Source organism: Podarcis vaucheri, assembly GCF_965113315.1.
Source record: "Podarcis vaucheri genome assembly, chromosome: 2".
NCBI classification, from domain to species: domain Eukaryota; kingdom Metazoa; phylum Chordata; class Lepidosauria; order Squamata; family Lacertidae; genus Podarcis; species Podarcis vaucheri.
In genome coordinates this window covers 127,349,192-127,374,497 of record NC_138760.1, presented here as the reverse complement: position 1 = coordinate 127,374,497, position 25,306 = coordinate 127,349,192, and the positions used below count along the sequence as shown (strand labels likewise).

Below are 25,306 nucleotides of genomic sequence, written 5' to 3'. Positions count from 1 at the left end.
CTGCTGTGGCTTTCCCTCCCTCCCTTGGCCGCCCTCACCCTGAACAAACCTCTCCCCTGAAGGGAGGAAAGTGGTCAGGGCAAGGCAGGTCCCCACCTTCCTGCCAAGAACGGAAGCCATTTTGTGAAGGCCAGGCTGCAGAAGAGGAAACAAAATGGTGGTGTTTCGCTGGTGCGTCTCTTTCCTGGCTCAATGACAACAACATCATGTCATGCAGCCTGAAGATTATTAAAAGTCTCAGGCTGGATTTTTGCAAACTGACTAGTGGCCACCTCTAGCAGCCCAAAAAGTAGCTTGGGGCCTGCCTTAAAGAGTTGAAGCCCCACACCATTGAGAAATGCCCCCTTCCCCCTCAAGTGACAAACCAAAAGCCGCAACTGCCCTCCAGGATTGCAGCCTGGCGGGGAGATCGGTACCCAGAAACGTCTTTCAGAAGGACAGTGTTTGGTCTTTCCTGACTTTGGCACATGGTGATCAAGCACGGAAACCACCTCAGGCATTTTGCCCTCCCTCAAAGGCAGAAGTGGTTGGCTTGGCCTGAGCACACATCCTCTTGGGGCTCTGGGGAGGGTCTGCTCACGAGGCCTTGTGGTTGTGTGCAAGTATGTTGCGTCCATGTGGGGAGTTGCCTGTATCATTTTGCCACGGCTCTTACTGTCTTGCACATATTTTCAATGATTGCAAAGCTGTGACATATGTGGGAACCTTGACCTTTTTTTTTTGCAACCCGTGACTTGCTTCAACTGGTCCCTTGAAGGATTTCCTAGAAATCACCTGATTTCCATTTCAGCTGGGGAAGAAAACAGCCGGCAGGGGGCAGCAGAGGATCGAGAAAATGAGAAAGCGAGAAAAGACAAATGGGACTGTGGAGAAATGGGTGAGGGTGTCTTGTGGCAGAGAGAGTGTGTGAGGGCAGGAATCTACCCTGGAAACAAACACAAACACACCCCAGTGTTAATGAAGGACGACGACTTTCTCAGCAAAATCTGCCACTGTTTTTTCAATTCCTGTGAGAAATGTCAGTCAAGCAGCCTGAGATGCAGTTACAGTACTTGAAATTCCTTTGCTAGCTTGGCATGCAAACGAAATTTAGATTATTGTATCTTGCCAAAAACTGTTTACTGCGCCCTCAGCTATTCTTCTCAGAAGTAAAAAGGAAAACAAAACATTAAAAAAGGGAGTCCGAACCATTCTGGCCTTGTTCTGGGAGCTGCCCTGGGACTTTCCCACCGGACTCAGAGGTTGCTGAGGGAGGCAGACGGGGGCAAAGTCTCCTGGGAAACAATCCAGTTTGGATCAGAGAACCACACCAAGGACGTTTTTATGCCATCATTTCTTTGCTAGCCTTTAAGGGGCAAGAAGACTTGTTGCTGTTTCCACACGATATCAAGAACAGGAAAAAAATAATGTCTAAAGTCCTGTAAACTTTTTAAAAAGTCTGTGAAGAACAAACATTTTCCTCCTGGCCGTTAGTTGTTGTTGTCGCCCACTTCACCTCCACGAAGAGGGGAAAGGAGAGGGAGAAAAGTCTCCACAGAGGAGAGCAGGGGAGGAGAAGGCGCCTCAAGCCACTGAGGACTTTCTAAAACAAGACTAGCACTTTGAATTGAACTCAGAACCAGACAAAGAGGCAGAGGGTCTTTTGGCCCTGGTGAGATTTGGCCCTAAATGAGCTGCGGCAGTGAAAATCCTGTCAGGTTTATCTTGTAGCAGCTGAAGCATCCCTACTGTATTGGGGAAGAACACCACATGTTACAATAATCCTGTCAGGAGGTGAGCAGGACATGGATCCTTGTGGGCAGACTATCCCTGTCCAGGAAAAACTGGATGGAGCAGGTAGAAAGTGAAGCCTAAGACGTCCCTGAGGTGACTGAGCCCATTGAGTCCCCAAAGTGGGTCCAGGAGAGCCCCCCTCAAAACAGCCAGCCTCCTCCTTCACAGGAGCTTATCTTGCAACCCTGAATTGTCGCTGTGAATAATGGCCAAGAAGAGAGGGTCTCTGAGAGAGTCACTTTAGGGAAACAAGAAGAAGAGGCTGGCTGGATCCGACCAAAGGCCCCTCGAGTCCAGCCTCCCGTCCTCACAATGGCCGACCGGATGATGCCTCCTCTTCTGGGAAGCCCCAAAACAGGCCCTGAGCGCCAGAGCCACACTCTCCCCTCCTCCTGGGGCTTCCAGAAATGGGGATCCGGAAACATGGCTGCCTCCAAGTGGGGAGCAAGAGCGGAGCCATCATGGCTGGGGGGCATCCCTAGCCCCCTCCTCCTCCTCCTCCATGAATTAGTCTCAACCTCTTTTAAAGCCATCCAAGAGATATCCTGCAGCAACAGAACACAATGTGAACTATTTGTCACGTTTGTCGATGTTTAGGACGGGGCGAATGGCATCTCCCTGAGCAGCATTTGCGCCTTGTTTGGGGAGGGAGGGTCAGGTTCTTGACCCTCATCCAGCCCATTGCTGACTCCAGACGCTGGTCCAGCTGCCCCCCACCAGTCTCCCCCTTTCTGCAAATGATTACGGGGGCTGTTTTCTTCATATATGCTCTGAATATACTGTCACACAGCACCCCAGTCTCCGAGAAAGGCAAGATTCCTTTTTTTAAAAAAAAATCGTCTTTATTGATTTAAAATATCAGCTTACATATATGTTACAAATAGTTACAACAAAATTAAACACAAAATTATAAGAGAAAAAAGATTAAAGATAAAGAAAATTAAAAACAAAAAACAAAAGAGAGTTAACAATAAAAAATGAATATTGGTTATAACATTCTGTCTTATCTAATAAAGTCTTCTGAAAGAACCTTCCAATCATTCTCATTGTAATTTTTCTGTCTTAATTTTGTTGCACAGTTTGTTTATAACTTTTCCTGTATATTCTTCTAGTATATTTATTCCATTTTTTTATTATATACAAGTATCATTCAGTTCTGCTAGGATAATCTCTCTCTCTTTTCTGCATCAGACAAGGGGAAATAGGGATGATAGAGATCATGCAGCTTGGGGAAAAGAGAACTCCCAAATCATTCTTTACCTTCCCCCCTTAAATCCAAAGCTTCCTTGTACCTGGGCAAGGAGCGGCCACTGCTTGTCTCTTTTCTGATTTCTTGGAAAAGGCAGCAGCTTCTCTCTGTGTGTCCCATGCTTAGCTCAGGTTTCAAACGTTCAGGCTTCTGGAAGTGGGATGTGGGCCAAGCACTCTCTGGGCCAAGCGCCCAGCCTGGGCTCAGGGCCTTCCAGAAGAGGCTGGGCAGCCGCTGGGTCTTGCTGGCTGTTCTCCCAGTGGCCTCCCAGATGCCCCAGTAAGGAAGCATGCAAGGAGGACGGAAGAGGGACACCCAGTGCATTTACTAATGCTAATGCATTTACTGCCTCTGGCAGTGGAGGAAGAAGGGAGCCATCTTTGAAGCCATGCAAGGGCTTCTTAAAAACAGGACCCAGGAGGCTGCCTTGCACTGACTCAGCCCAGGAGTCCACCTCTCTCGGGATCTCACCGCCCCTCCCCCCAGTTCCAGAGGGGGGGGGCATTCCCAGACCCCCCTGGAGATGCGGGGACTGAACTTGGGATCCTCCCCTGGCAACCCCCCTCCGCCCTCCCTGCAGGGCAGGACAGGAAGAGCTGCCGAGGGAAAGGGGGAGGGAGGGAGGGAGGGAGGGAGGCGGCGATGCCCAGCGAGGAGCTGCAATCACTTTCTCTTTCCCTCTCCAGCCTCGCGCCTCGAGTTCTGCCTGGCGACTGATGCCGCAATCTGCGCGCAGATTTCCGATTGGCGGAATATTTTCCCCATGCCCAATCCAGGCTCGCTCTGCTGCTGGTTCCGCGGGCGGGGCAGAGAGCGGGTCTCGGAGTCGGAGGGAGAAGGACGTCGCTGGAGTGAGAGGAGGAAAAGGGCGCTTCGTTTTGGGGGGAGATGGGGGTCCTCCTCCTCCTCCGCTGGCCCCCCCTGATCCTGGGGGCGGCTGCCCACCTGCTGCTTCTCCTGGACTGCGCAGGTGAGGAGTGTGGGGTCTGGGGCGGGGGGAGAAAACAATCCCTTCCCAGACCTCTCTTTCCCAGACTTGGGGCTTGTTTTGTATGCCGCCCGGGGCAGGGGCCGCTTCACTCCTGGGCTCGGGGCTCAAGCAAAGAACAAAGCGAAGCTGGAAGGGGTTGGCAGGATTCATGGGGGGGGGAGTGACTCGCCTGTCCCGCCCCCCCCCCCCCGCAGCTTCGTGTAGACTCTGGTGTGTGTGTGTGAGAGAGAGAGAGAGACAGACAGACAGACAGACAGAGTACAGGTCTTCCCTCTTCTATGTTTTACCTTCCCTCTTCTAACCCTCTAACTCTCAGCCGCTCTGAAAACTCAGCTAAAACTCTGGAGACCAGCCTGGGGGTGGGAGCTGGACGCGTGTAGAGCTGACTTCATTGCGGGGGGGGAATGTCTGAAAAAGGGGTCCCCACCCGCAATTCCCAGTGTTGTTTTGTTCAGGAGTTCCCTTTCACAGGCACATTCATAATCAGGGTCTCCTGCTTTAGAGTTCTGACTCCCCCTCCCCCCAAAAAAACCCCTTCCTGTTGCCTGTCAAAAATGTAGATTTTGTAAATTATGCAGGGGGCTCCTCTGTGCCGTTTCTGTACAGCCCCTTTCACTACATTTTGGACACTGTATCTGAAGAAGTGTGCATGCACACGAAAGCTTATACCCAGAACAAACTTAGTTGGTCTCTAAGGTGCTACTGGACAATTTTTTAATTTTTTTATTTCGACTGTGTCAGACCAACACGGCTACCTAGTTGAATCTTTATTGTAAATAGCTTTTGTGGTTCTCTAATGGTAAATGGTATGAATATAATACTATCTTTAGTTTAAAAGTTGCTTGTTGCATAAAAATTCTCAAAGTAACTTAAAAGCTTTAAGAACTAAAGAGTAAGAAAGACCTGTTATTTCTCTCTTGAACCCTCTCCATATGGGGGGCTGCCCCCTCACTGTGCTACAGGGCTGGCCAAAGGGTGGTGGAGACCACTGGTTCCTTTAGATTTCTCCTCATTTTGTGACTCTTTGTCTCCCGACCACTGAGCAGAACTGCCTGTCTTGTTTAGCCAGATGCCACAACCAGAGGCAGCCTTGCTCTGAGCTCTTGTGGTTTGAAGTGGGGGGAGCCCCTGCCCTGGGAGGGGAGGGTCTTAGAAGTGGGTCCCATTTGATCTTGCCTGAAAGGAAACCCAGCCGGAGGGAGGTAGCAGAGTCGACATGCCATCAAGGCGAATGTAATTCAAGCAAACTCATCTTGCAGGTTTACGCTTCCTTGAACTTTGTTTTCCACAGTGGATCTCCCTTAGAAGGTGGAAGATTCTACTTCCTTGGAGATTTGTTAGCGGAGGTTGTATAGCCATCTGCCATGGATGCTGCAGTTGAGATGCCAGCATCGCGGGGGGGGGGGGCTGGACCCTCAGAGTCCTGTCTATGGTTTTTATTTTAGTTTCCTAGTTGTTTTGAGATGAGTCACTGGGCAAACCCAAGCGGGCTTCTTCCTCCTTGAGGGTGAAGTTGTCCAAAGTGCATTCGACACAATTTTCACAGGGTCCTCAAGGACCAGCTCTTTCTATATGAACCTACCTGGACCCTGAGATCATCTTCTGAGGCCCTCCTTCCTGTGCTGCCTCCTTTATATCCTCCTTTCTTTTCAACTCTCTGATTCTCTGATTCCTGGTGGGATAAGTCCCACGATTGGAATGTAATAATGGGGGGATACAATCTATTTCAGAGAAACAGACCAGACAAGAAAGGAGGAGGAGTGGCGTTATATGTCAGGGATGTGTATACCTGTGAAGAGATCCAAGATTTAGAACCTCAAAGCCAAAGTGAGAGCATTTGGGTCAGAATTAAGGGAGAGAAGAATAACAGAGACCTCATTGTGGGAGTTTACTATAGATCCCCAAGCCAAACGGAGGACATAGATGATGCCTTCCTGGAACAGATGGCCAAGCATGCAAAAGGAAGGGAGATAGTAGTAATGGGGGACTTCAATTACCCGGATATTTGTTGGACGTCAAACTCAGCCAAGAGCATAAGGTCAAACAGATTCCTCACTGGCCTTGCAGACAACTTCATTGTCCAGAAAGTGGGAGAAGCAACAAGAGGAACAGCCATTTTAGATCTGGTCCTAACCAATGTTGATGATCTGGTTAGTGGGGTAGAAGTGGAAGGATCATTAGGCGCGAGTGATCATGCTCTTCTGAAGTTTACTATACAGCGGAAAGGAGCAGCCAAGCATACTAGGACTCAATTTCTTGACTTTAAGAAAGCCGACTTCATAAAACTTAGGGAAGTGCTGTGTGAGATCCCATGGACAGCAATACTAAAAGGAAAGGGAGTTCATGATTGCTGGGAGTTTGTTAAGAGGGAGATAGTAAAAGCACAACGTCAGGCAATACCAATGAGACGGAAACATGGAAGGTGCCTAAAGAAGCCAGGGTGGCTATCTAAAGAACTTTTAACTGAATTAAGATTAAAAAAGGATGTGTACAAAAAATGGAAAAGGGGGGAAACCACCAAAGAGGAATTCAAACAAATAGCCAGCACGTGTAGACACAAAGTCAGAAAAGCTAAAGCACAGAATGAACTCAGGCTTGCTAGAGAGGTTAAAAGCAACAAAAAAGGCTTTTATGGGTATGTTCATAGCAAAAGGAAGAACAAAGAAACAGTGGGGTCACTCAGAGGAGAAGATGGTGAAATGCAAACAGGGGACACAGAAAGGGCTGAACTCCTCAATGCCTTCTTTGCCTCAGTCTTCTCCGATAAAGAAAACAATGCCCGACCTGAAGAATTTGGAGCAAATGATTCAGCAAAGGAAACACAGCCCAGAATAACTAAGGAGATAGTACAAGAATATTTGGCTAGTTTAGATGTATTCAAGTCTCCAGGGCCAGATGAACTGCATCCAAGAGTATTAAAAGAACTGGCAGATGTGATCTCAGAACCACTGGCAGTCATCTTTGAGAATTCCTGGAGAACAGGCGAAGTCCCGGCAGACTGGAGGAGGGCAAATGTTGTCCCTATTTTCAAAAAGGGGAAAAGAGAGGACCCAAATAATTACCGCCCAGTCAGTCTGACATCAATAGCAGGGAAGATTCTGGAGCAGATCATTAAGCAAACAGTCTGTGAGCACCTAGAAAGGAATGCTGTGATCACCAATAGTCAGCATGGATTTCTGAAAAATAAGTCATGTCAGACTAACCTGATCTCGTTTTTTGACAGAATTACAAGCCTGGTAGATGAAGGGAATGCAGTGGATGTAGCCTACCTTGATTTCAGCAAGGCATTTGACAAGGTGCCCCATGATATTCTTGTAAAGAAGCTGGTAAAATGCGGTCTTGACTATGCTACCACTCAGTGGATTTGTAACTGGCTGACTGACCGAACCCAAAGGGTGCTCATCAATGGTTCCTCTTCATCCTGGAGAAGAGTGACTAGTGGGGTGCCACAGGGTTCTGTCTTGGGCCCGGTCTTATTCAACATCTTTATCAACGACTTGGATGATGGACTCAAGGGCATCCTGATCAAATTTGCAGATGACACCAAACTGGGAGGGGTGGCTAACACCCCAGAGGACAGGATCACACTTCAAAACGACCTTGACAAATTAGAGAACTGGGCCAAAACAAACAAGATGAATTTTAACAGGGAGAAATGTAAAGTATTGCACTTGGGCAAAAAAAATGAGAGGCACAAATACAAGATGGGGGACACCTGGCTTGAGAGCAGTACATGTGAAAAGGATCTAGGAGTCTTGGTTGACCACAAACTTGACATGAGCCAACAGTGTGACGCGGCAGCTAAAAAAGCCAATGCAATTCTGGGCTGCATCAATAGGAGTATAGCATCTAGATCAAGGGAAGTAATAGTGCCACTGTATTCTGCTCTGGTCAGACCTCACCTGGAGTACTGTGTCCAGTTCTGGGCACCACAGTTCAAGAAGGACACTGACAAACTGGAACGTGTCCAGAGGAGGGCAACCAAAATGGTCAAAGGCCTGGAAACGATGCCTTATGAGGAACGGCTAAGGGAGCTGGGCATGTTTAGCCTGGAGAAGAGGAGGTTAAGGGGTGATATGATAGCCATGTTCAAATATATAAAAGGATGTCACATAGAGGAGGGAGAAAGGTTGTTTTCTGCTGCTCCAGAGAAGCGGACACGGAGCAATGGATCCAAACTACAAGAAAGAAGATTCCACCTAAACATTAGGAAGAACTTCCTGACAGTAAGAGCTGTTCGAGAGTGGAATTTGCTGCCAAGGAGTGTGGTGGAGTCTCCTACTTTGGAGGTCTTTAAGCAGAGGCTTGACAACCATATGTCAGGAGTGCTCTGATGGTGTTTCCTGCTTGGCAGGGGGTTGGACTCGATGGCCCTTGTGGTCTCTTCCAACTCTATGATTCTATGATTCTATGATTCTTAGGCTGCCTCTGCTCTGCCTCCTCTGTGTTTAAGGGCAAGTCTACAAACTCCCCCAAAGCCTGATAAACTTTGGATCTCCTAATTTATTTATTCCCCCCCCCCACCTGCCAAAAAAAAAAATATTTTTACCATAAAAATCTTGACATTTTATCCCTTACAAGTAATACTATTTTAAAAGACACTATGTTCTACTTTTAACATTACAGCCTATATCCACTCCCAAAACTATTCTAAGATTTAAATATTAGCATATTTTTTCAAATATTCTTTAAACTTCTTCCAATCGTCTTCCACCATCTCATCTCTCTGGTCTCAGAGTCTCCCAGTCAGTTCAGCAAGTTCCATATAGTCCATGGATCTCCTAATTTAGGGCTGCTGCCTGTAATACAGCAGGATTAGGCCGCTGCCTTCATCTGCAGGACCCCTAACTCTCTGCCACCTTTTCTCTTCCTTTCCAGGCTCCACTTCTCACTCCCTGCGCTACTTTGAAACAGCCATGTCTGAGCCTGGCCAGGGGCTGCCCCAGTTCATTGCTGTGGGGTACGTGGATGACCAGCAAATTGAACAGTATGACAGTGACACCAAGGAGATGCTGCCTCACGTCCCCTGGATGAGGAAGGTGGAAAAGGAGGATCCTCATTACTGGCACAAGCAGACTCAGATTGCTCAGGGCAGTCAGCGGTGGTACAGGAGGAACCTGGAAATTGCAAGGAATCGCTACAACCAGAGCGGAGGTGAGTGGAAGGCAGGAGAGGCACAGAGTCACACCTCCCCCCCCCTCAATGTTCCCTCCAAGGGCCAGAATTGCAGGGAGGGGGCTGCTGGGAGGAAAGGAAATGGAGGGTGGGGGTCTCCACCAGGGCAGAGGCGTCTCCCTTTCTCTTAATGAAGGTCTTAATGGGGGCTGGGATGGTGTGGGGGGGGGCAGAGAATGAGACTTGGAGAGCACAGGACCCCCCCCCCAGTATGACACTCTTTCGACCTGCACATCCTACCAAGGAAATGTCTCCACTGCCTGCGCTTCCTTCCATGCTAGACTTGGCTTAGGCCTTCTGAGGTGGAAATCTGTCTAGTTTATTTTCCTCTGGGAGGGGAAGAGAAGGGTGGGATCCTGAGGCTGAGACAAGGAAGCCTTGAGTTCTGGTCCTGCTTAAGGAGAAGCCAGCTGCCCAGACAGAGGTGCTGATTGGCTGACCCTTCTGTCCATCACCAAGCCCCTCCCTCTCCCTGGCACAGTGTTGAAAGAGAAGCCTTTTGAAGGAACAGGAATGGACTGGGTTCTGGGGGTCGGAGTGGCAACTACATGGTTAAAATAATAGGCATGGTGGGCAGCTGAAGTGGAAGGGTGGACCAGAGCCCCCAAGGCCCCCACTCCTCCAGCATTCATTATACATCTGTACTTACTTTATTCTCTAACAGTCTACACTTAGGGAAGAATAGCAGGACCCTTTAGAAAGGTCTTTCACCCCCTTTGTCCAGTTATGACGATCTCTGCCACACTCCTCCCCCTTCCTCATCCAGCCTTGGAACTCTTACAAGAGGAATCGTTTAAACTTAGTAAAAGCTGGTAGACATCCGGCAAAAGCCTCTTGGCACACATTTTTGTTTTTAAAACTTTCTTCTGAAATGTCAAAATTCTTTTAAGACGTTAGTTGTGAGAAAGGAGCCAGCATGCTGAAAGGGTGGGGGGAGGCATTTGTGTCTAGCCCCAAAGTTGAGTGACTCCCCCCTCCAATTGCAATTTTGGAGCAGAACTTCAGAAGTGGGAGCCTCTGCTGGGTCTGGAGGGAGATCATTCACATCACTTGCCCCCTACACACGTGTAACGCCCAGAGAGGGTGCTTCAAGAGTCCTGTTTTCTCCGCTCGCTGAAATGCAGTCTTGGAGGAGTTGGCATTGAATGTGCTCTGAGGATAATTCTTAATATAGCTCTACATCAGACACTTAACATTTTGAAGACCCAATTCTCATCTAAAGTTTTCTATCAATAGAAAAGTTCTTTTCAGAGAAGTGTTTTTATCTAGTGGTGTAACAATACATGACAATGATTAGCTGGAGAAATCCTACCCTGTTTTCTTCTCTAAGTCAATTACACAAACATGTTATCCTCCTGCTCCTTATCATTTTTAGAGAGTCTCATATTGGAACAAGCAGTTTAACCACATTTGGCAGAACATTTTTTCATTGTATTTATTTTTATTTTGTCTAATAAAATTTTATTTTGTTTAATAATATACCACCTCAGTGCATTAAAATTTCTAAACAGGTTTGCTAGAAATATTAAAATTATCAGAAATACAGTTTAAAACAATAGACAAGTCCTAAGGTGTCTGGAAAAGCTTACTTCCTAAGAAATACGTTTATGATTGATGCTTTAAGATACTCCTAATTTTTTCTCTGCATAATTTTCAGCATAAATAAAATAGAATTTGTTAAGTTGTGGGTGAACATATCAGACGACACAGTGATTCCTGAAACAGCTCTTGTTTATTCACAGGCCAGAACAGAACTGAGCTGAAGGGTTTAGTCAGCCTGCTTATCTAGAGCTCCAGTACACATAATTGTAACAACTTTCTAAAACTATCCCAATTCTAGATTCTAAATTCTAATTCTAAAACTATCCAGTTCACTTTTGATCCCTTATAACTATCTACAGTATCCCCCTGGTGGCCCAGGGTGAGAACTTCAGTACATAACAGAATTATACAATAGTTCAAAGAATCATAGGATCGTAGAGTTGGAAGGGAACCCAGGGGTCATCTAGTCCAACCCTCTGCAGTGCAGGAATCTCAGCTAAAGCATCCATGACAGTTGACCATCTAGCCTCTGCTTAAAAACCTCCAAGGAAGGAGATTCCACCACTTCCCAAGGGAGCCCTTTCCGCCGTTGAGCAGCTCTTACCATTAATATGAATGGAGGGCAGGGACAGAGGGAACGGACCCAAAGATTCCTGTTTCCTGGAACAGACACGTCTAGTCTCCATGCAGCTGAAGCCACTATTCCATGTTGCAGGGACCCAGGTGGCAAGCGATAATGTCCGCACAGAACGGGGGTGGGGAACCTGTGGCTGTGGGCCAGTCTTGGCCTGCCAGGGGGTAGGATTTGCCCCATGAGCAGAAGTAAAACCCTGCTCAGTTTGGCAGGACTTCATGTTCCGGATTCAGGAGGGGATTTGCTCCTGAATGAAGGGCTTCCCCTGGAGATGAGAAAGAAGCAGTTTGCCAGCTTCCCCAAGGGCTGAGTGCAAGGCAGGCAGCGCCCCTTGTGCTGCAGTTCCCAAGAGGCTGCGCACCTGCTGGGTGCTTGGAAACCCCCTCAAGGGCTTTTGAAAGGTGGGTGAGATGGACGGGTGGGCTATGCCATGATGCCAGCTTCAGCCTCCTGCCCCTTTTGGCCCCTGGGGACAACCCTGATCAGGATCTGGCCCTGAAGCCAAAGAGATTCCCCACCTGTGACACAGAATAACGGAGGTGGAAGGAGCCTTGCCAAAGGGGTCAGCCTGAGTGTGTCCAGAGCCCTCTGGGGCCTTCGTTGGCCTTGTCAGGCTTGCAAGGAAGAAACCCAGGGGGTCAGCTGAGACCAAGCCAGCGCTGCAATGGGCAGGTCTGCTTTTCTTGCAGTGGGATCAGGCCTGGCCTTGCCTTGCAGGCTTCCTCTTGGGCTCCTCTGAATTCTGCTTCTCCCCCTTTTAAAAATATCACCTTGGGACGAGGCATTGTAGAACATACTATTTATTTATTATTATTATTAAATACATTGAGTAGTTCTAGAGGGAGGACTCCAGAGTAGCACTGTTACAATCATTCTAATTGCCAGAGGGAGCAATCTCCCTTCTTCTCCCCCGGCACACCTTTCTGGGGCTTCTCCTGACACCCCCCCCCCAAGCTGATTTGTGGGGAGCGCACGGGAAGGAGATGGGGAGAAAGCCCCAGTTGGGCTTGGTTTTTAGACAAGCTGTGTTAGCTGAATCCAGCCCAGGAAAGCAGGATTCATGTTGAGAGAGGCTTCTGTAATGCAAGACATTCTATACCCAAACTCAATTCAGCTGTAAGCCAGAGGCTCCTGAGCTGAAAGCGGAAGCCTAAATCAGAAGTGAGAGCAACCTGGTATCCTCTGGGACAGCCTCTCCTCCATTGCTGAGCTCCCTCAGGCTCCCCGGAAACACAAAGAGCAACAGAACTCTGTGCATGGCCAGGAGCAACCATTGCCAATTCCCATCCTGTCTTGGGGTGCCTGACGTAGCTTCTCTCCATGGTTTTGTTGTGGGAAATCAAAATGGCTGTCTGCTGTCCCTGCTGGCTGGCCTAGAGGAGACAGGGCTGGGGTCCTCAGCACCCGTGGGCCCTGCCAGGGGTCTGGGGTCTCAGCGGGTGCCAGGTGATGCCACCTGCCAAGTGAAAACACCAGATCAATCCTTCAGATACTGAAATTGAAGAGCACATTTAAAAGCCACAAGCATTAACGTTGTGGATCTGTAAAATGGGACACTGGAGCAGAGATGGGACACAAGTAGCAGAGATAAGGATCATGCCCTCTTTGATGAAGGATTTATTAGGTGGACATCAATTAGCTAATGTAAACCAGCTCTTCTTCTATTATCAATCGACTGAAGGTTTTATTAAAGTATTTACAGTACGTATTTTCCACAAAACTATATCATGATAGTATACAACCTAGAAAATTATAATAAAATCAGGAAAAAATCCATCGAATGTACATAAAACATCAATAAACACTATTTATTTATTTAGTTAATAAAATACATATACTTTTGGACTGTAAAGGAAAAACCCCCAATAACCAGTGAAATTGAGAAAATTAAGGAAAACTCATAACCATACTTTAGGGAAGTTAAACTACTAAAACAGATTAGAATTACCTCAACTTTCTAAGCAGCTGGGTAGGTTTTTCTAAACAGAAATTTTTTAGCAGGTGCCAAAAATTCAGTATTTATTGAAAGTGAGAGCTAGGGCAGGTGTTTGACCTTTTTAGTACACACAGGGTTGCATCCAATACTGTTATATTTAGAGTAGACCCATTGAAATCAGTGCATTAAAGACAGAAATGCCAAATCACTGCAGTGGGTCTACTCTGAGTAGGGGTTGCACGAGACACCACCCCAGATCTTTGATGATGAATCCAGTCAAAGTGCCACCTCTGAAAAGTGAGCCGTGAGAAAACTGCTCTGTCCGAATGTCCGGCTCCCCAGGCTGCCTTTGGCTGAGTTCCTGGCTGTGCCCCCTTCTTTCCCCTGTGCCCCCAGGAGACCCCTTGAGGCCCCACTTCCAAGTTCTCTGGTCTGGGAGCCAAAGGACACAGACTCCTGGTCTCCCCTCCTCTCTCCTGCGCTTCTGGATGTTGCCCCTTGCAGGAGCTGAGGGAGGTGGGGCAGGGAAGGGGCACTCAGCTCTGGGGGGCAAAGAGCAGCCAAGCAAGGTCTGTCCTCCAGCTCTGTCCTCTCCCCAGGAAAGCTCCCAGCTCTTCACAGCCAGTGGCGTAGCGTCGGGGGTGCAGGGGGGGCCGGCCGCACCGGGCGCAACATCTGGGGGTTAGGGTTAGGGGGCGCAAATCCACGGGTTAGGGGGCCTTGCCTTGCCCTGTCCCGGGTGCTGACAACCCACGCTACGCCACTGTTCACAGCCTAGACTGCCCTGATGGTGCTGAGCATCAAAGGGAAGAGGCATGGCCTTTTGAAAAGCAACAAGTTGGCTTAACGTCAGCATTTAATTATTTTCACCAGGAGCAAAGAATTTAGTATATAGCCAAAGTGTGTTTAGGCACACATTTACAAACATCTGTTTGTTCCATCTTTATATTCCACTCCATGAGCACAGTTACCTTTCAGTTGTCCTTGAACCTGGGTTCAAATCCCTCAAATGCATCACTTGCTTAATATTATACAGTGGTACCTTGGTTCTCAAACTTAATTCGTTCTGGAAGTCCATTCCAAAACCAAAGCGTTCCAGAACCAAGGTGCGCTTTCCATAGAAAGTAATGCAAAACGGATTAATCCGTTCCAGACTTTTAAAAGCAACCCCTAAAACAGCAATTTAACACAAATTTTACTATCTAACGAGACCATTGGTCCATAAAATGATAGCAATAATCAATGTACTGTACTATAAAATAAATAAGACAGTATTGTAGATGATAAAAATTAAAATTATTATTTTTTCCTTACTTGCACTGATGATAGTCATTGTTTGGATGGGGGGGCTTTTATCCATTTCCGCAGTCACACAGTCAATAAATCGCATCAGTAGCTGAACTGGGTTCCACACAGTAACAAAAACAAATTAACCGAAAAAGCCACAAAAACGCAAAATAAATACAGTCATGCCTCTTCTTGCAAATGCTTCATGTTGCATTTCTTTCAGGTTAAGAACACAGGAAGCCCGGAAGTATTTACACATGCGCAGAAGCGCCACTCTGGTTACGGACATTTCTAGGTGCGAACGGCACCCCGGAACGGATAGTGTCCGCAACCAGAGGTACCACTGTAGCAAAAACAAAAGCGCCAAATACAGTTGTACCTTGGTTCTTGAACGTAATCCGTTCCAGAAGTCCGTTTGACTTCCGAAATGTTCGAAAACCAAGGCGCAGCTTCTGATTGGTGCAGGCGCCCCGCAAACAATAGCCGACAGCTGCATCGGATGTTCGGCTTCCGAAAAACATTTAAAAACCGGAACACTTACTTCTGGGTTTTTGGCGTTTGGGAACCAAGCCGTTTGAGAACCAAAGCACCACTGTATATCACAGCCTTTCATTTAGAAACTGCAAAAGAGATTTAACATGGGGGGAAAGATGGTGATTGCGATACAGCAGTGGTGAGAAAACCTCCTTAAAATCTTAAATTGCTACCCACATAAGCTAAATAAGTGAATTACTTGATCTGAAGACTGCAGGTTAATCCAGAGCGAGGAGTTTACATTCAGCCCATACTCAGACTTACGGTTGTCCGAAGTGAGGCCTCCCTGGGTTTTCGGTGTTTGGGAACCAAGGCACCAGTGTACAAAAGTACTTGTATTGCAGGGCAGGGGAGGCAGCTGAGGCGTCCCTCCCAAAGGGGCAAGATCCAGAGGAGCAGAGCTGGGGGGAAAGAGGGACAGACTGTGACCTCCGACCTGCAAGGGATGCTCCCCACCCCTCCCCCGCCTCCAGGGAGTTGGGAGAATCCACTAGGAATTGGGGGAGGGGGAGAGAAAGTGTGAGGCGATGAGAGGGGGGGCAATTAAAGGGGAACTTGTAGTGTTTCCCTCAGTGAACGTGCTTTCAGAAAGATACAATGCTGGTTGATTTTTCTCCCCTCTGACTGCTGCCTCTTCCCTGAGTCTGAGTCAAATAAATCCTTTTTCCTGGGCTCCTTTGCTGATGGGGGAGGGGCTGCTCTGACCCCCCCCCCCTGACCTCCTGGGCCTCTTCTGGTCCTTCCAGGGATCCACACCTTTCAGTTCATGTACGGCTGTGAGCTGAGGTCAGACGGGCGCAAAGGAGGGCATTTCCAGTACAGCTACGATGGGAGAGACTTCATCGCCTTCGACAAGGAGACCCTCACCTGGACGGCAGCTGATACAGGGGCCCAAGTGACCAAGAGGAAGTGGGATCCTGACTTGGCCCTGAACCAGTACAATAAGCGCTACCTGGAGGAGGAATGCATTGAGTGGCTGCTGAAATATCTGGACTATGGGAAGGAGACTCTGCTGAGGACAGGTAAGGGGGGGGAGTGAAGAGGGGAGGGGGGCTCAGTGGGGCAGTTTCCCTACAAATTCCCCTCCCCCCCTTAACAGTCTTCCTTTCTGGACCATACAGCAAACACTTTTCTTGGTGGGGGAGGCAGAAATAAGTTTGGGACTCTGGGAGGAGAAAAAGGGTCACTTCAGAGTATGATGTGTGGAGGGGAGATGCTTAAAAACAGCCCCCCATGTCCCTTTGGCTAGGATAAGGGATGGCAAAAGACAAATGGGGGGAGGGGACACAGAAACAGCAGGGAAGGGGCCAGGAAAGCAAAAGGCATTTTAAATTAAGTAAAAACATAAAATTGAAATGGACAGATTTGAGGCAGGATACAGAAAAGCCTTTTGCCTTTACACTTGGGTAGGGGAAAGTGGGGAAAGTCTTTAAAACTATATTAATTAACCTTCTTTAAAATAGAAAATGTGTGGGGAGCCCATGAAATATGGATGCAGCCCCCTCACTAAGTCTGTAGGTTAGCCACTCGTGGCCTAGAAGCAGAAATCCTGCACATAGTGAGAGAGTATGGGAAGTCCCTCTTCTACCTTCTTATATTTTTCATTTGTGAGGAATTTTACTTTTTCCCATGGGGAACATTCAGAAGTGTCCTCTTCCCCAACCCCGTGCCTTGAAATGGTACAGCCCACTCTTCTGCCTTCAGGAATCTGGCACAGGGGCCAATCAAATGACTGGCTTTCTTCCTGTCTCTATTAGTTTTGCTAATGTGAACATTAATTAAAAATGAAATAATTCTAGCACCCTCCGTTTTTGAGGCCTGACACATACGTATTAGCCGCCATTTCCACTCCAGGGGAGACTGCCGTGGAGAAGGGAGACGGGCCCTTTCCAACCCCAAGGGACCCTTTCAGGGCAGGCGGGAGAACTAGAAAGGAGCTCTGTCTTTCCCAGGGCTCTTGGCTTTGTTCACTAATTATTGGGCTGAAAAGTCCCGGAGAACAGAGAGCAGCGAGTTCAGCATTTCTTCCCCCTCAAGAGAGAAACCAGGATCAGCCTGATCTACCTCCTGCTATGGATGTCTCTCTGTTAACCCCAATGTGGCCCTTTTTGCAGAGGCTCCGGTGGTGAAGGTGACCAGGAAGGCAGACTATGACGGCCTGGAGACCCTCGTTTGCCAAGTCCACGGCTTCTACCCCAAGGAGATTGAGGCCAACTGGGTGAAGGACGGGGAGGTCTGGCAGGAGGGCACCCTCCGAGGATTGGTCGCCCCCAACTCGGACGGGACCTACTATCTCTTGCTCAGTGTCCAGATCGACCCCGAGGAGAGGGAGCGCTTCCGGTGCCGCGTGGAGCACGACAGCCTGAAGAAGCCTCTGGACGTGGCCTGGGAGAAGGAGCCTGGTGAGAGACAGACAGACAGACAGACAGACAGACAGACAGACAGGAGGGGAAGGGGTGGGCTTTGGGAGGGGGATTTCCACCCAACTCCTCAGATGGGGAACCCCAGTTGGATCCTGTCTGTGTCTCTGGAGGCAAGCAACTGGTGGACTTCAGCAGAGATGCAGCCTTTTCCAGCAAGTGTCTCATAGGCCTTGAACTCAAATTGAAAGTCGTAGGTAAATACTGGCCATCACCTTTTGACTTTAAGCCCAAGTAGTTGTGATATCGCAGAATGTGGGCAAATGTGTTATTTCTTCAAAATCAAACTTACAGTCACTGCAACTGAAAAAGGGGCAGCAAACTTAAAAGAGGGAGCCCCGGACTGACTGTACTTCACAGTGAAAAAGATTCTCACTTGCTCCTCCTCACACTCGCACTAGAAAAACTGATACTCATCTCCACTCAGCCCAAACACCCGCACACCTCTGGGAAGAAGAGCAAGCAGGAATTTTAATAACAACGCTCATTTCTCATACTCCGCCAGGGGAGCTGTGCCTGCAGGAACCAAAGCAGAATGTCTAAGAGCCAGACTCCCTTTTCCCCAGCAGGAGCACATGAACGCATATCCCCACCCACAGCCCAGACTCCTTCTCACAGGCAGGCAAGCGAGAATTATGAAAGCCGCCCTGGAGCCAGAGACTCACACAGGCAGGGCAGAGGGGACCAGGGCTCACTCAGTAGCGCTACGGACTTCAGAGATTCCACCCAAACAAAAAAAAACTGGACATTTTGCCTCATTTTAAGAATCTGTCTGGACAGACATTTTAAGTCTGAAAAAGAGGATATGTCCAGGAAAAACTGGACATATGGCAACCGTACACAAGATGCTTTTTTCTAAGGGTTTGTGCCTTCCCTGAAGGCCTGTAATGCTGGGCTCTGGGGGGTCTCAGAGGGGAGGGAATCCCTTCCTCTCAGGGTCAGGACAGAGAAGGCTGAAGCGCCTGAGCAGGAGGAGACCTGCTTTTAAGTCTTGTGATGAAACAGATGTGCCTGTCAACTGTCTTCCTTAAATGAATTGGTTATTTGGAAGGCCTCTAATGCTGGACTCTGGTGGGAAAAAACTCCCTTGTGTCGGGGCCACTTGGCCTGTCAGGAGAGGACCTTGGCCTGTGAGGAGAGAGAGAGGGCCTGCTTTGCACACGTAAAATCCTCCCGGGCTCATAGCTCAGCACCTCCACTCAAATCTCCTGCTTGAGGCCTTGGGGAGCTGCTGCCGCCAGTCTGAATAAAAATGTCTCTTGTCTCCTTTCAGTCAACCTGGGGCTCATTGTGGGAGTCATTCTGGGTGTCATGGCTGCCATCCTGCTGGTCTCTGGGATCATCTTCTTCTTCATCCGCAGTAAGTAAATCCTGGATGCGTTTGCTGCATCTTGTGTGCCCTCATTTTTTAGCCTCCGACTGGGAATGTGCTGGTGGAGCTTCCTGGCAACTGCCCCTTGTATCCCTGCAGACACCCTTCCCCATAAAACACCCTTTGAACATGAATCAAAAGTCATAGTGGTCATTGCTTTGCGCTCACTCTGTGCTCAGTAAATTCACTTCCCACCTGACGTTTTAATCAGTCCTAAGCCTTCAGCCCCTTGCACACTTAGCAGGGAGCCTTCCTTACAAATCTTTAGGCGCCAGGCGAAAATGTTTCTCTCGAACCAGGCCTTTGGCCTTTTAAATGTGAGTTACTGGTTTGTTTTTGTTTTATTATGTATTTTGTGCTCTCATTTTGTATTTTTATTTGGGGGTGAGGATATTTCACCCCTCCCATTGCAAGAATCTGCTGACAATGTTTCAGAGAGGAGGGGGCGGGTTTTGCTCATCGCTTCTTCCGCTCCAGCCTGTGGGAGTCTGAGTGTTATCTGTGTATAGATAAGGTGACTGCTCAAGCAGCTGTAACACGCATGCAGTCCAGCGTCTCCAATTAGTCTTTAGTTAGTTTATTTTAGTTAATGCAGTAGCTGTAGAGAATAAAAGAAGTTATTCTTCAGAGCGAAGAACTATGGGTGGAGGCTCGCAACATTATACAGGAGGCAGCAACTAAAACCATTCCAATGAAAAAGAAATGCAAGAAAGCAAAGTGGCTGTCCAACGAGGCCTTACAAATAGCGGGGGAGAGAAGGCAAGCAAAATGCGAGGGAGATAATGAAAGATACAAGAAATTGAATGCAGACTTCCAAAGAATAGCAAGGAGAGACAAGAAGGCCTTCTTAAACGAGCAATGCAAAGAAATAGAGGAAAGCAACAGAATGGGAAGAACCAGAGATCTGTTCAAGAAAATCGGAAATATGAAAGGAACATTTCGTACAAAGATTACCATAATAAAGGACAAAAGTGGTAAAGACCTAACTGAAGCAGAAGACATCAAGAAGAGGTGGCAAGAATACACAGAGGAATTATACCAGAAAGATATGGATGTCTCATACACCCCAGGTAGTGTGGTTGCTGACCTTGAGCCAGACATCCTGGAGAGTGAAGTCAAATGGGCCTTAGAAAGCACTGCAAATAACAAGGCCAGTGGAAGTGATGGTATTCCAGCTGAACTGTTTAAAATTTTAAAAGATGATGCTGTTAAGGTGCTACACTCAATATGCCAGCAAGTTTGGAAAACTCAGCAGTGGCCAGAGGATTGGAGAAGATCAGTCTACATCCCAATCCCAAAGAAAGGCAGTGCCAAAGAATGCTCCAACTACCGCACAATTGCACTCATTTCACACGCTAGCAAGGTTATGCTTAAAATTCTACAAGGAAGGCTCAAGCAGTATGTGGACCGAGAACTCCCAGAAGTGCAAGCTGGATTTAGAAGAGGCAGAGGAACCAGAGACCAAATTGCAAACATGCGCTGGATAATGGAGAAAGCTAGAGAGTTCCAGAAAGACATCTACTTCTGCTTCATTGACTATGCAAAAGCCTTTGACTGTGTTGACCACAGCAAACTATGGCAAGTTCTTAAAGAAATGGGAGTGCCTGATCACCTCATCTGTCTCCTGAGAAATCTCTATGTGGGACAAGAAGCTACAGTTAGAACTGGATATGGAACAACTGATTGGTTCCAAATTGGGAAAGGAGTACGGCAAGGCTGTATATTGTCTCTCTGCTTATTTAACTTATATGCAGAATTCATCATGCGAAAGGCTGGGCTGGATGAATCCCAAGCCGGAATTAAGATTGCCGGAAGAAATATCAACAACCTCAGATATGCAGATGACACAACCTTGATGGCAGAAAGTGAAGAGGAATTAAAGGACCTTTTAATGAGGGTGAAAGAGGAGAGCGCAAAATATGGTCTGAAGCTCAACATCAAAAAAATGAAGATCATGGCCACTGGGCCCATCACCTCCTGGCAAATAGAAGGGGAAGAAATGGAGGCAGTGAGAGATTTTACTTTCTTGGGCTCCATGATCAGTGCAGATGGTGACAGCAGTCACGAAATTAAAAGACGCCTGCTCCTTGGGAGAAAGGCGATGGCAAACCTAGACAACATCTTAAAAAGCAGAGACATCACCTTGCCAACAAAGGTCCGTATAGTAAAAGCCATGGTTTTCCCAGTAGTGATGTATGGAAGTGAGAGCTGGACCATAAAGAAGGCTGATCGCCGAAGAATTGATGCTTTTGAATTATGGTGCTGGAGGAGACTCTTGAGAGTCCCATGGACTGCAAGAAGATCAAACCTCTCCATTCTGAAGGAAATCAGCCCTGAGCGCTCACTGGAAGGACAGATCGTGAAGCTGAGGCTCCAATACTTTGGCCACCTCATGAGAAGAGAAGACTCCCTGGAAAAGACCCTGATGTTGGGAAAGATGGAGGGCACAAGGAGAAGGGGACGACAGAGAATGAGATGGTTGGATGGTGTTCTTGAAGCTACCAGCATGAGTTTGATCAAACTGCGGGAGGCAGTGGAGGACAGAAGTGCCTGGCGTGCTCTGGTCCATGGGGTCACGAAGAGTCGGACACGACTAAACGACTAAACAACAACAACAACATTCTTCAGAGCTGTCGTTCGTGTGATTCATTCAGCTCTGCTGTGCTCCGCTGACTTTTGGAACTGAGTTTGGTGCTCACAGCTCCGAGTTGTGAGTCCACAGCACTTAGAGCTGCTCCCGGCAGTGGAAGGTCTCTGGGAATGCTTTCCAGCTCGCCTGGCCCAGTCGAGGCTGAAGAGGTTGAGCCCAGTCGGTGGCACTGGCTCAAAGACGAAGCTGACAGGGGAATCACCAAAATAATAATCCAAAAATGAATGAGTGAAGGGACTGGATAATGTTTCCTTCCACCCTCTTGGAATTTGTCCACTGCCTGGTTTCACCATGTTGATTTGTTTATTTAATTTCCGCAATTTTTTCTACTTCTTTGTAACATGAGTTCCTTGAAAAGCTCCCCTTCTGGGCTCCCCTTCCTTGGAGGTGTTTGGAAGAGACAAGAGGAGCATCTGCAGGGAAGATTTCAGCATCTGAGAGCCAGATTGTCGAAATGGATTTGAATGGCCTCTGGAAGTTCCTTCCAGCTCTGACCTTCTGCTTTTGTCTTCACAGAGAAACAGAGCAAGAAATCAGCCTACAAAGCAGCCTCAAGTGAGTGACTCCTCCCCTCTCTCTGTCTGACATATTTTTCTCACCACGGAGTTAGAAGCAAGACAAAACTAAACCTGGTGGTGGCCTGGTCCTTAAGCCCAAGACCCTGATGGGAAGCTTCAGCCTGTCTGCTCAGCCTGTCTGTGGAGAGCAAGGGGTCCCTCAGGGCCAGAAAAAGGCTGCAGAGAGACTGTCGGCTGAGGGAGGGGCTCCAAGAAGGAGCAAGAGGAAGAGCCAAGGGTGGGGGGAGAGAGGGATCTCTGGGGGTTTAATTTACTGGAACCTGAAGCTAAAGAAATGGTTCGCCGGCTCATGTCTGTGGGTGTCAGGAACCCTCCCCTGTGGATTTGGCACCACTGCTCTCCCCCCCCCCCCGCTTCTGCCTTCCTGCCCTCTTCCTTCCCAAATCACACCCACCCCTGCCCTAGTCCCCCGCTGCCTCCATGCCAGGCTGTGCCCATCTCTCTTTGCCCTCCGGCATCTGCTTCTCCCTCCAGGGCTGTCCTTGAGCCCCCTTGCCTCTGGGCTGCCTGTCCCTGAACTCTTCTTAGGCCCCTACCCGTATTTGGGATGGGGGTCGGAAGGAGGGAAGAGAAGGGCTGGGGGGGTGGGGGTGGGATCTCCCTCCCCGGGATCCTGACTCCTATGTTTCCTCCCTTTTGCAGCAAGCGACCAGGGGTCTGACAGCTCCACCAAGGGTAAGTGGGGGTGCAGGTGGGGGCAAAGTGGGGCTCTTGCAGAAGACTCCGTGGGGAACATCCCCAAATGGTGAAAAGCTTCTGCTTTCCTGTTACCCACTTTGGGAGTCACATTTTGGGTTCTGGAAGTGATTTCTCCTAGTAGGACTGCTTTGTGTCCTTCTGGCATTCCCCCAAAGTGTGCAGCTTGGCTCACTTGCTTGAGCTGCCCTCTGCAGGCATTTGTTCTACAGGTCCATTTTGGTGATGCTCCTTAGGTCTGACTTGACATGATGAGGGATGGTGGCTTTCCTTGGGAGGCTGGACTAGACGCCCTTTGGGTTCCCACTAGCTCTGTAATGCTGATGCCTCAACACCATGATGTTGGCTTAACTTTGAAACACTCCTGTTCTTTATTTCTGCAGCTTCATACCAGCCCAGTGTGTGAGATGAGACCAGAAGGAGCCTGCACAAGTTTGGCTGTGAATTGCAGAGGCTCAGAGCTCCTGCTGTCCTTTAATGCTGTTTATGATGTTCCTTAATCCTGGCTCTCACCCATCCATTGTGACTCCAGTTGTAACTAGAATTTGAGGATAATCATGTTTTTTGGATGGATTTTGGCCAATTTTACTTTGCAGCTGATTTTCAGAAATGTGCTTGTGTTAATCAGAAATGTGCCAGGTATATGCAACTAAAAGCTTTTAAAAGGGATGGGGAGATTGAGCATGACTTGCAGTGATTTTGATGGTTTCTCTTTCTTCTTTGTTGCTGTGGTTCCCTCCACAATCCCTTCCACAATCTTGTGTCCCTCGCTTGCCATCCAAATTGAAGGAAAGACAACATCTGAGAACTGCTTTAGGTGAATTATGCATGAAATAGGCTAAGCTGTTACTGCCTCTTGGGCCGCACAGCCTTTGGCTAAACGGATGTAATGTCTGATCCTGCTGACAGCCAAGAGGCAGGTCAGGAGCTTCATGGCCACAGTTTGATCTGAAATAAGCAGCCCCTTCTTTTTGACTGCAGGCCTTCAGTTCATGAGACTTCTAGCCTGGTTCCCACAGCCTTCTAGGAGGGGTGACCCACTGGGAGAGGGACCTCCAAGTAAACTAGTTTTGTTGGCCTTCAATTTGCCTAATTTTTATCTCGCACATTCTTGCTTTTTCACCTGTGGTCGGTTGAGGATCATACTTTGCCTCTCTGCGGTTCCCTCCATATGATTCCTGCCATCTTCCTTCCCTTCTCATAGACTGGCATTCCTTCAGGAAACTCTTTCTTAGAAATAAGAATTCAATAACTCTTTTAGACCTCCAGGGGCCACAGGACTATTCTTGCCTAACCCAATGGATTTGCTGCATCTTGCTTTGAAGACACTGGATGTAATTATTATTATTACTCCTTTTGTAATATCTGTTTGACTGAAATAAATAAGAGTGCACCCCCTTCTTCTTTAGTAGTTCTTTCCCTCTTATCACAGGAGTTCCAGAGATTTTGAGGTTCCTGAGAATATTCAGAGTTTGTAGCCTCTGGCAAAGAGGTGCCAATAATTGGTCTTCCATTGCAAAGTGACTGAAGAACAAGTGTCCAAAGCCAGATGGGGACAGAATCTGTGGTTTTGCAGGGGTGCACTTAAGTTACATGAGGCTGCTTTGTTGCTGAAGCCAAGAGGGTGTGAATTCTGCTCAGGGCCTGGATTGGGGACCACCTGGATGCTGCCTTTGGTTCCAGGACGGAAGAAAGGAGGGTTGGGAATATAATAAAAGGAATGTGCAGATATCTGATCTGGGGCAGGGGGTGGTGGGAGATGACCAAGGTGGAGTTGCCCCGAAAGTCCGCAATCCCAGGAGGAAGTTCTCCCACTGAGATGAACAGAAGATGCCCAAAATATTTATTTTAAATTTTTATCCCACTCTTCCTCCCAAAGAAGCTCAGGGCAGCAAACATCAAAATGTTAAAAGCAATACCATTTAAAAGATTTGAATTATTAAAATTTAAAATAAGATAATTTAAAACAAATTAAAGCACCCTAAAATGACCCTTCCTGTTGAGAACCTAAGAGGAGCTTCCTGGATGAATCAGACCAATGGCGCACCTGTCCGGCCTCCTCACAGTGGCTGACCTGATGCCTCAATGGGAAGCGCACAAGCAAGTCATTGGGACTCTGCCCAGGAGAGATTACCAGCACCTTGTGTTCAGAAGCATGCTGCCTCCGGTACTCCTTTTGGGGTTGCCATGGACAGAATTAGGGCTGGGCAATATCTGGTTTTCAACATCACGATATACCACCAGCTAAACATTGCAATGTATTGATATATCACAATGTCTGAAATAAGGATGGAGCTATGTAGAGGCATCAGCTGGCTTCACAGTTTTTCCTGTATTTTCGCATAGCACACACACTGGGCAGCTCCCAACAGAATATTAACAACACGATAAAATATCAAACATTAGAAACTTTCCTAAACAGGGCTGCCTTCAGATGTCTCCTAAAAGTCAGGTAGTTCTTTATTTCCT

At 47.9% G+C, this 25,306-nt stretch overlaps 1 pseudogene across 1 annotated transcript; it reads left to right on the top strand.

Annotated features, from left to right (window-relative positions):
* Positions 1–3,710: 3,710 nt before the first annotated feature.
* Positions 3,711–23,505, top strand: LOC309527401 (major histocompatibility complex class I-related gene protein-like; annotated as a pseudogene). Its single transcript, XR_014224678.1, has 8 exons — positions 3,711–3,992; positions 8,892–9,167; positions 15,868–16,143; positions 17,236–17,523; positions 18,815–18,901; positions 22,080–22,118; positions 22,784–22,816; positions 23,221–23,505. The product of XR_014224678.1 is annotated as a major histocompatibility complex class I-related gene protein-like (transcript).
* Positions 23,506–25,306: the final 1,801 nt, after the last annotated feature.